This window comes from Dasypus novemcinctus, chromosome 21 (genome assembly GCF_030445035.2).
Source record: "Dasypus novemcinctus isolate mDasNov1 chromosome 21, mDasNov1.1.hap2, whole genome shotgun sequence".
Classification (NCBI taxonomy): domain Eukaryota; kingdom Metazoa; phylum Chordata; class Mammalia; order Cingulata; family Dasypodidae; genus Dasypus; species Dasypus novemcinctus.
The window spans coordinates 85,200,939-85,211,447 of record NC_080693.1 but is presented as its reverse complement, the minus strand read 5'-3'; the positions used below and the strand labels follow the sequence as shown (position 1 = coordinate 85,211,447).

General features: G+C 46.0%; 1 long non-coding RNA gene across 1 annotated transcript; it reads right to left on the bottom strand.

Moving 5' to 3' along the window:
• Nucleotides 1–6,596: 6,596 nt before the first annotated feature.
• LOC101428556 (uncharacterized) lies at nucleotides 6,597–10,420 on the bottom strand. The gene is made up of 3 exons (XR_188045.5): nucleotides 9,624–10,420; nucleotides 7,740–8,010; nucleotides 6,597–7,231 (listed from the first exon to the last, which is right to left on the bottom strand). It is a non-coding gene; the product is annotated as an uncharacterized lncRNA (long non-coding RNA).
• Between the last annotated feature and the right edge of the window lie 89 nt (nucleotides 10,421–10,509).

The following is a 10,509-nucleotide window of genomic DNA, read 5'->3' as shown; positions in this document are numbered from 1 at the left end:
ATGCTGGAACAGAATCAGATACTTGAAGCAAATGGCTACAGAAGTGCCAGTGGGAGAGTGGTGCATGAGCCAGTGATCCATCCCTGCTCAGCCCCATGGGAGCTGTGGGGCAAGCGGCCTGTGTTCCTAGAGTGACTGCCAGGGTGGACAGGAAGGCCTTTGTCCTCCAAGGTTCTGAGTTTGTGCATTTCAGCCAGTCCAGCATTTCTCTGAGGGACCAACACAGACCTTTGCCTTGATTCTGGTAACATCAGGGTGCAGCAGTTTGTCCAGCCGGGTCTATTGTAAAATTTAGAAACAACTTTTTTTAAAAAAATCCAGATATTTAATCTCTATAAAGGCACAAATAACAGAAATATCATGACTGCACACGGTAAGAAATATCATCTTGGCAAAACGTACTTTGGGAAAGTCACTAATGAAATGGCAACTATAGCCCTCACCTAGCAAAAGAAGCAATCCCGGGGGAGGGGGGGAGTCTGATCTCCAAAGTTACCACATTTTACTATTCACCATGTCCAGGTCTCTAGAATAAGGTAAAAAGCATATGAAGAAGGAGGAAAATAAAGCTCACAGGAAAGGATTTTGACAGAAGCCTTCCCTGAAGAAGCCTCGACACTGGAAGTAGTCGAAAAAGTTAAAGCAACTCTCAAATATGCTTGATGAGGTAAAGGAAGCCATGGGTAAAGAACTCAAAGAAAGGAGGAGAGCAATGTGTGAGCAAATAGGGAATGTCAAATATAGAGGTAGGAATTAGAAAAAGGAAACAAAAAGAAGTTCTTTAGCTGAAACAAACAATAGCTGAAATTAAAAATTCACTAGCGGGGTTCAAGAGCAGATTTGGGCAGGCAAAAGAATCCATGAACTGACAGATGAGGCAACTGACATTGTCCAGTTCAAGGAGCAGAAGGAAAAACGACCTGTGGGACCATCACACATGCCAACATGCATTGTGGGAGTCCAGAAGAAGAAAGCAAAGGGCAGAAAAAGTATTTAAAGAAAAACCCAAACTTCTGAAATTCCATGAACTACATGAATCTAGACCACCCACACTGGAAGTTCAAAAAACTCCAAGCAGGGTAAAGTCAGAGCTCTACACTGACACACTGTAGCCAAATTATTGAAAAAGAGAATTTTGAAAACAGCAGGAAGTGGCTCATCATTTACAAGAAATCTTTAAGATTAACAACTGGTTTCTCATGAGAAACCATGGAAGCTAGAAGGCAATGGGATGATATATTTATAGTGCTGAAAGAGAAAAACAATCAAGTGTTCTATATCCAGCAAAACAGTTCTTCAAAAATGAAGGAGAAATTAAGAGGTTCCCAGATAAACAAAATCTAAGGGAGTTCGTTACTAGTAAACCTGCCCTATAAAAAGTGCTAAAGGGACTCGTGCTGAAATGAAAGGACACAAGTCAGTAACTTGAAATGCTATGAGGAGTTAGAGAACACTGATAAACATAACTACACAGATAAATATAAAAGCCAGTATTATTGTAACTTTGCAACTCCTCTTTTCTATGTGATATAAAAGACAAAGGCATAAAACAATAATTACAGATCTACGTTAATGGGCACAGTGTATAAGGATGTAATCAGACAATGGCAGTATAAAGGGAGAAGAGCAGAAACAGAAGGGCAGTATTAGTATACTATTAAAGCTAATTTGGTGCTTTTCAAACTAGGTTGTAAATTTAAGATATTACCTGTAATTTCTAAGGTAACCACTGAAAATATAAGTTTAAAAATATATATAGAGAGAGAGTGCTGGGAAGCGGATGTGACTCAACCAGTTGGGCGCCCACCTACTATATGAGAGGTCCTGGGTTCGGGTCCCTGTGCCTCCTAAAGAATGAACAGACGCCCACACCTGCCACAATGAGCTAGATGCCGTACCTGCTGCAATGAGCAGATGCCTAATCAAGCAGGTGCCACGAGGCAGCAGCTGCTACAGCCCGTGGGGAGCAGATGTGGCTCTGGCCACTGGGCATGGCCTCCCACGTGGGAGGTTCCAGGTTTGGCTCTTAGTGCCTCCTGGAGAAGGAGAGCAAACAATGAGCAGACAGGGAAGCAGGTGTGGCTCGGGTGATTGGTCGCCTGCCCACCACGTGGGAGGTCCCAGGTTCAGTTTCCAGTGCCTCCAGGAGGAGATGAGCAAGAGAGAAAGCTGGCACAGTGGGGAGGTGCAGTAAGCTGGCGCCGCAGAATGACGCAATGGGGAGACGACAAAGCTCATGTGATTGAGCACCTCTTTCCCACATGGGAGACACCCTGGGCTTGGTTCCTGGTGCCTCTGAGAGAGAAGATGAACAGACGCAGCGCACAGTGAATGGACACAGCAGACAGCAAGCGCAAATCGGGAGGGGGGACATAAAAAAATCTTTAAAAAGAAAAACTGAGCAGATACGAGAGAACCATCTGGGGGAAGGGAGGGAAATAAAAAATTAATTAAATGGGAGGGAGCCCTCCCTAAATCATTAACAAGATGATGGAGCGGGTGTAGCTCAGTGGTTGAGCACCTGCTTCGCATGGTTTCATTCCCCAGCAACTCCTAAAAAACAATAAACATATTATGTATTACAAAATATGTATATGAAAATAAGGGAATCAAGATTGTGCAATATAAAAAAATTAAAGTTTTTTTTTTAAAAAGAAGCAGTAGTAGAGGAAGGTAAGGAAAAAACACAGTATATACAAAAAGCAGATAGCTCAATAGCAAAAATTAGTCCTTATTGGTGATTTATCTAAATGTAAATGGAGTAAACTCTCCAAGTGAAAGGCAGAGATTGGCAGATTAAAATAAGAAAAAAAGATACTCTATGCAAATAGTAACCAGAATAGAGCTGGCGTAGCTGTATTATTATGACATAATATATTTTAAATGAAAAAGGTTAAAGGTAATTGAAAAGGACATTATATATTGGTAAAAGTTTAAATCCAGCAAGAAGATAATAACAATTACAAACACACACATAACAAAAGAGCCCCCAAACTAAAACATCTGAAGCAAAAACAACACGATTAAAGGGAGATAGAGAGGGCTCTATATAACAGTTGGAGACTTCAGGACTCCAATTTCAGGAATGGATTCAATAACCATACAAAAGATCAGTAAGGAAATAGAGGAACAACACTATAAACAGATTAGACCTAACAAGCATGTGAACGCTCCATCCAACAAACAGAACGCACGTTCTTTTCAAGTGCACATAGATAATCTCTAGGATGGAACTTACGTTTAAGCCATGAAAACAAGTCTAGATAAATTTTTAAATATTGAACTCATATCAAGTATCTTCGTGCACACTGGAATGGAGTTAGAAATCAAGAACATAAGGAAAACTGGAAAATTCACAAGTACGAGGCAATTCAACAGTACTCCTAAAAAAAAATCAGTTTCAATGGAGAAATCACAAGGAAAATTAGAAAATGCTTTGAGACAAATGAGAACAAAATCACAACATACAAAAATTATGGGTTGAACATTCCTTAAGGAACTAAAAAGATAAAATAACCCAAAGGTAATAGAAGGAAGGAAACATAGAGATGAAAGCAGAGATAAATGAAAAAGTCAATGAAACCAAAAGTTCATTCTTTGAGAACATCGACAAAATTGACAAATCTTTAGCTCAACTGATTTAGGAAAAAGAAGACTCAAATTACTAATATCAGGAGTGAAAGGGAAGCGGACTTGGCCCAGTGGTTAGGGCGTCCACCTACCACATGGGAGGGCCGTGGTTCAAACCCCGGGCCTCCTTGACCCGTGTGGAGCTGGCCCATGCGCAGTGCTGATGCGCGCAAGGAGTGCCCTGCCACACAGGGGTGTCCCCCGCATAGGGGAGCCCCACGCGCAAGGAGTGCACCCGTAAGGAGAGCCGCCCAGCGCGAAAGAAAGAGCAGCCTGCCCAGGAATGGCGCCGCACACACGGAGAGCTGACACACAAGATGACGCAACAAAAACACAGATTCCTAGTGCCGCTGATAAGGATAGAAGCAGTCACCAAAGAACACACAGCGAATGGACACAGAGAGCAGACAACTAGGGGGAGGGGGGAAAGGGAGAGAAATTTTTTTTAAAAAGTTAAAGAGAAATAAAAAGGAGTATAAGAGAATATGAACCAAAAAAAGAATATGAACAAGTACATACCAACCAACTAAATAACCCAGGTGAAATGGACAACCCTAGAAATGTACAAATTAACTAAACTTTGTATATGAAGAAGATATACAAAGTCTGAATATTCCTATAACAATGAAGCAGATTGACTTAGTGTCAAAAACCACCTAACAAAGAAAAACTCAGGACAAGATGGCGTCTCTGCTGAATTCTCAAACTCTTCCAAAAGGTTGGCGGGAACATTTCCTGATTCATTCTGTGATGCCAGTGTTATCCTGGTAATATAGATGTAAAAGTCCTCAACAAAATACTAGCAACCAAAATTCACTGACATACTGTAAGGATGGTGCGCCGGTCGATGTCGCACACCATGGGAAGGCAACAGAGGACACGTCCACGTGTTCATCTCAGTTGACAAGGTCCAACCCTTTTCATGATAAAAACATGCAATACCCAGGAATAGGAGGGACTTTTTCAAAATGTAAAGCATTGAGAAAAACCCACAGCTTGCATCATGCACGACAGTGAAAGACTGAAAACTTGCCTCCTAAGATCAGAAACAAGACAAGAACCTGCTTTCACCACAGCTATTCAATATCATACTGGAAGTTCTAGACAGAGTAGCTGGGCAAGAAAAAGAAACAAAATATACTCAAATTGAAGACTTTTTAAGGAAAACCACAAGTGTTGGAGAGGATGTGAAGAAATAGGAACAGTGTATCAGGAAGCTACATGTAGAACTGCCGTATGAGCTGGCAATCCCGCTGCTAGGAATATTTTCAGAAGAACTAAAAACAGGGATATAAACAGACATTTGCACATTGATGCTCACTGCGACATTTTTCAGTTGCCGGAAGATGGAAACAACTCACGTGTCCATCAACCAATGAATGGCTAAGCAAAATGTGGTATATACATACAATGGAATACTATTCAGCTGTAAAAAGAAATCCTCATGAAGCATATGGCAACATGAACGAACCTCAAGGACATTATGTTGAGTGAAATAAGCCAGACACGAAAGGACAAACATTGCATGGTCTCACTAATATGAACAAAATACAATGAATAAACTCATGGAGTGAAAGCCTAGAGTATAGGTTACTGGGTGATAGAACACTGCGCTGCACTTGCTCCCCCACGTTCTTTTTTGTTTTGTCCCTTATGTCCAAATTCTGGTCTCCTTCATTGATGGTTTTGGGGTTTTATCTTACTCCTCTGGATGGACCATCATTTTCTGTTTCTTTCATTTGTATTGTAACCTTTTGCTACTCACTGTACATTTTAGCCTTCTTACATGTTTTTTTTCAAGATTTATTTATTTATTTATCTCCCCCCTCCACCCCGGTTGTCTGTTCTCTGTGTCTATTTGCTGCGTCTTCTTTGTCCGCTTCTGTTGTCCTCAGCGGCACAGGAATCTGTGTTTCTTTTTGCTGCGTCACCTTTTCGCGTCAGCTCTGTGTGTGCGGTGCCATTCCTGGGCAGGCTGCACTTTCTTTTGCTCTGGGCGGCTCTCCTTACGGGGCGCACTCCTTGTGCATGGAGGTCCCCTATGCGGGGGACACCCCTGCATGGCACAGCACTCCCTGCATGCATCAGCACTGCGCATGGGCCAGCTCCACACGGGTCAAGGAGGCCCGGGGCTTGAACCGCAGACCTCCCATGTGGTAGATGGACGCCCTAACCACTGGGCCAAGTCTGCTGCCCTTCTTACATGTTAACTCCGGAATTTAGTCCCTGAGCTGTTCATTCCTTAAGTCTGTGTGCCCGCTAACGATCTAATAGAGAGTATCTTGAGTGTCAGGAACTAAGAAAGACAAACACATACAAAAAATATCTTAGGGAATCATTTCAGTATATGATGAGAAACAGGGAAAAGTTACTCTGATGTTTTTTCCAAATTTCAAAATAAAGTTATTAACATAAAAAAGAACGTGAGTTGAGGAGGAGGAGGAGCTGATGCTTAGTGTCTGAAGGATTTTCAGTAAGGTCGTGTTTGGAAATAGATCGTAGTGATGGCGTAACGCCCCCCTGATTTATAGATGTGACAGTGGCTGGTCGGGGGTCTGGGGTCCTGAGTGACAATAGCGTGAAGGAGGATAAACGTGAGGCGGCTAACAGGGAGCTCGAGGGTGGACAAGGACCGCGGCTGACAGTATAGACACAAGACTGTTCTTTCATGAGCCAGAGGAAATATATGTATCACTATTACAAGATGTCAGAAATAAAGTGATGTATGGGGGGAATTACAACTCAGGGAACTTGTGGTCTATAGCTGACAGTAATACTGTAATATTTTTTCAAAAATTGCAACAAAGGGGCTATAATATTTAATAGTCTTTTCCCAACTGTAATAAAAGTACCACTGGTGCAAAGTGTCCATAGTAGAGGAGCATATGAGAACGTTGTATTTTTTGGTGACTTTTCTGTAAATCTCTAACTTTTCTAATTAAAAAACAAGACAAAACAAAGCATGGAACTGTATAACGGAGAAATCACTGTTGTGGACAATTAGTCTGGTTAGTAGTACAAGTTTAAACATGTTCTTTCATAACTAGAACAATTGTGCATCACAATGACAAGGTCTTAACAATAGGGTGGTGTTTGGGGAAAAATACCAACTAATGTAAACTCTGTAGTTCAAAGTAACATTTTAATATTCTCTCATCAGTTGTAACAAAGCCAGCACTCCAGTGTGAAAGGTTGGCGATGGAGGGGCATAAGGGGTTCGGGGCTTTTCTTTCTGGGGAAATGAATATGTTCTGAAATAGATTATGGTGATGAACGCACAACTCTGCAATTATGGTGAGAGCCATTGTTTGTACATTCTGGATATATTTCACTAAGTTTCTTTAAAAAGATAAAAAATAAAATGGGTGGAGTTGCTCGGCTGCTGAGTACTGTACAGTGGGCTGGCTTAAACAGTGGGAATTTACTGGCTTTCGGTTTTGAGGCTCATCGACATCCAAAGCCAAGGCGCCAGCTGGCGACGCTGCTTCCCGGAGACTGGCGCTCTGGGCTGGGCGCAGGCGCCCCCTCGTCCTGGGCTCTTCTGTAGCGAGGATCGTGGCGTTCTCTCCTGCTGTCGCTCCCCACCCGACCTGCAATCATGCTGTGAAGGATTCCAGTAGGCGGATTAAAATCCAGCTGATTCCGGTGGGCCAGTCACAGCCAAACTGGAGTCCCATCTTGAAGTGATCTTGACGTCAACGCAGGGACCCGCCCACCAGAATGTGGACAAGCCCAAGAGCCCCAAATGGCGCACACAACCCAACCCCCAGGACAGGAAGGAGCTCAACGGCCGGTAGACGGCGTGATCTTAGAGAGAGACAAGCCAGACTGCAGGAAAGCTGCGAGGACGAGGACGGATGGAGGAGGGGAGCGAAGCTGCAGGACCCAGCGCACGTGCACACACATCCCCCACGGAGGACCGGCCTCCCTGCCCGCCTCAGCCCTCCCTCCCTCCGGCAGCTCGCTGCGCTTCAGCAGCCCTAACCGTGAACGCTGCCCGCCCTGGGCGCCTCTGGCTTTGAGAAAAGAGCACATGCCCAGATGTTTTCCCAGAACTTGCACTCAAGCCTCTGGCATTCAGCCGCCTGGGATCCCCAGCCCCAAATAACCTGAAGAGTGGTTGTCGCAGCGCAGGCATGTTCAAGAGACGTCCTCGCCGTCGTGCTGTGCGTCGCGCTCGCTGCAGCTCTCTGGGCGAAAGCTCCCCTCATAAACGCTTAACGACATCCCCCGGGCGCTCAGTGCCTCTCTCTTTGGAATCTCAAAGCTGTGTCGGGTCCCAGCTGGGGCTGTTTCGTCTCCCTTCCACTGGGTCAGCGGGAAGTAACCCCAAGACAAACCTGCAGCAGTCAGCTGGCTCCTGCCGCACGAGCGAGCAACCTGGAAGGGAAATCAAGAAAACAATTACATTTACAACAGCAACTGAAGGAATAAATAATGGAGGAATAAATTTACCCAAGGAGGTGGAAGACTTGTATGCTGAAAATTAGAAAACATGGCTGAAAGAAATTAAAGACCTGAATAAAAGGGAAGACACCCCCCGCAAAGATGTCAAGCCCACCCAGAGCAAGCCACAGATTCAGGGCGACCCCTGTCAAATGCTGGCGGTCTTCTTCAGAAACATAGAAGCCAATCCTCAAATTCATTGGAACTAAAGGGGACCCCCGATAACCAAAACAATCTTGAAAATGAAGAACTGAGTTGGAGGAGTCACACTGCCTGATTTCAAAACTTAATACAGGGGAAGTGGATGTGGCTCAGGCAACTGGGCTCCTGCCTACCACACGGGAGGTCGCTGGTTTGGCTCCTGGTGCTTCCTAAAGAGGACAGTGAGCTGGTGTGACGGGCAGGCATGGCAAGCTGAAACAAGAGACACAAGAAGAAAAGACATAATGAGAGACACAGCAAAGGAGGGAGCAGAGGTTCCTGATGTCTCCTAAAGAAGACAGCAAGCTGACACAAAGGGCAAGCACAGTGAGCTGACGCAATAAGATGCTGCAACAAGAGACATGGGGAGGAAAAATAGAATGAGAGACACAACAAAGCAGGGAGCAGTGATTAGGCACTTCCCTCCTGCATCAGAGGTCCTGAGCTCAGCTCCCGGCGCCTCCTAAAGAAACAAGGAAGATGAACATTCTCAGCAAGTGCAAGACATCGAGGGGGTGGAGAGAAATAAGTAAATAAAATAAATCTTAAAAAAAAAACACCAAAACCTTAATACAATGCCACGGATGTAGCTCGGTGGCTGAATGCCTGCTTTTCATGTACGAGGTGCCAGGTTCAATCCCTAGTACCTCCTAAAAACAAAACCAAAAAACCCAGTGTGGGGAAGCGGACTTGGCCCAGTGGTTAGGGCGTCCGCCTACCACATGGGAGACCCAAGGTCAAACCCAGGGCCTGCTTGACCCGTGTGGAGCTGGCCCATGCGCAGTGCTGATGCGCGCAGGGAGTGCCCTGCCACACAGGGGTGTCCCCCACGTAGGGGGGACATACAGCTTCAATGCAGCACACGTGTGAAAAGATGCTCAACAGCATTAACCATTAGGGAAATGCACATCAAAACCACGAGATCCCACTTTCTGTCACTGGATGGGGCTCTTACTTAAAATACGGAAAATAACAGGCGTTGGTGGGATGTGGAGAAACTGGAGCTCTTGTGCATTGCCAGTGAGAATGTAAAATGGCACAGCCATTACAGCAAAGTTTGGCAGTTTCTCAACATTTTAATAATTTCTTGCTGTGACATAGTCATGCTTCACTCTAGAAGTATTTCCCACTGTCCTCAAAATGTTCTCAGTTTGAATAATAAAAACAAACATGGAACTGTCATGTGGCCGCAGTTCAGCTTCTAGACCCGGAAGAAATGATAGCGGGGGCTCGGACGGATCCTGGCTCAGCCCAAAGTGGAAACCGAATACACACGAACGGCTAAACCACATGGGGGGTCTCCCTGCAGGGGATCCTGAGGCAAAGGGAGACGCTCCGGTACATACCACAACTTGGACGAACCCTGAAGACATCATAAATGCAGTCAGTCACAAACACAGCTGTTGTATGATCCCAGTTACATGAAATACCCAGAATAAGCGAAGGCCTGGAGACAGCAGACTGGAGGTGACAGGCACGACGGGAAGTTATTGTTTAAAGGGGGCAGAGCTTTTGTTTCGGGTGATGAAAAAGTTTTAGTAAGGAAGGTGGCCATGGTAGCACAACATCGTAAAGTGATTAAAGCCACCGAATTATATACTTAAAAATGGTTAAAATGAGAGATCTTATGTTACATACATTACCACAATAAAACAAAATCTGGAAAGAAAAAGAAAGCAGAAAGGGAGGGAGTGGGGGGGCGCCATTTGGGCCAGTCTGGAAAAGGGAAGCTCTGGAGACGGAGCTGGGCCGGTGGTCGCCCGGGGACGGGCGGGGAGGGTCTGGCCGGAAGAGGCCCCAGGGGAGGTTTTTAGGTGGGGGGCGGCTCTGCATCTTGATCGCCGCGATGGCTCCACGACGGGATGCATCTGTCAGAACCCTCGGCGCTGCACACCGAAAGGGTGCCCCTCGCTGCGCGTGAACCCAGAGAGGGCGGACCCCGCAGCGAGCTGTTCTGCAGGCGAGCGCCGGCGGCTTCACCTGCCCCGATCTCCCCGGGCTCCTGGGCCCGGAGGGGCGTCTCGCGGGGCACCCAGGGGAGGAAAAAGGGAAAAAAGGAAAAACCTTGAGGCAAGCACGCCCCTGGGCCTTGCGCGGGGAACCGCGCGTGGCCGGCGGGGAAGCGGGTCCCCCCTCGCCCCGCCCCGGGGCCCTCCCGAAGCCCCGCCCATCTAGGCCCCGCCTCGGGCCCTCCCGAAGCCCCGCCCATCTAGGCCCCGCCTCGGGCCCTCC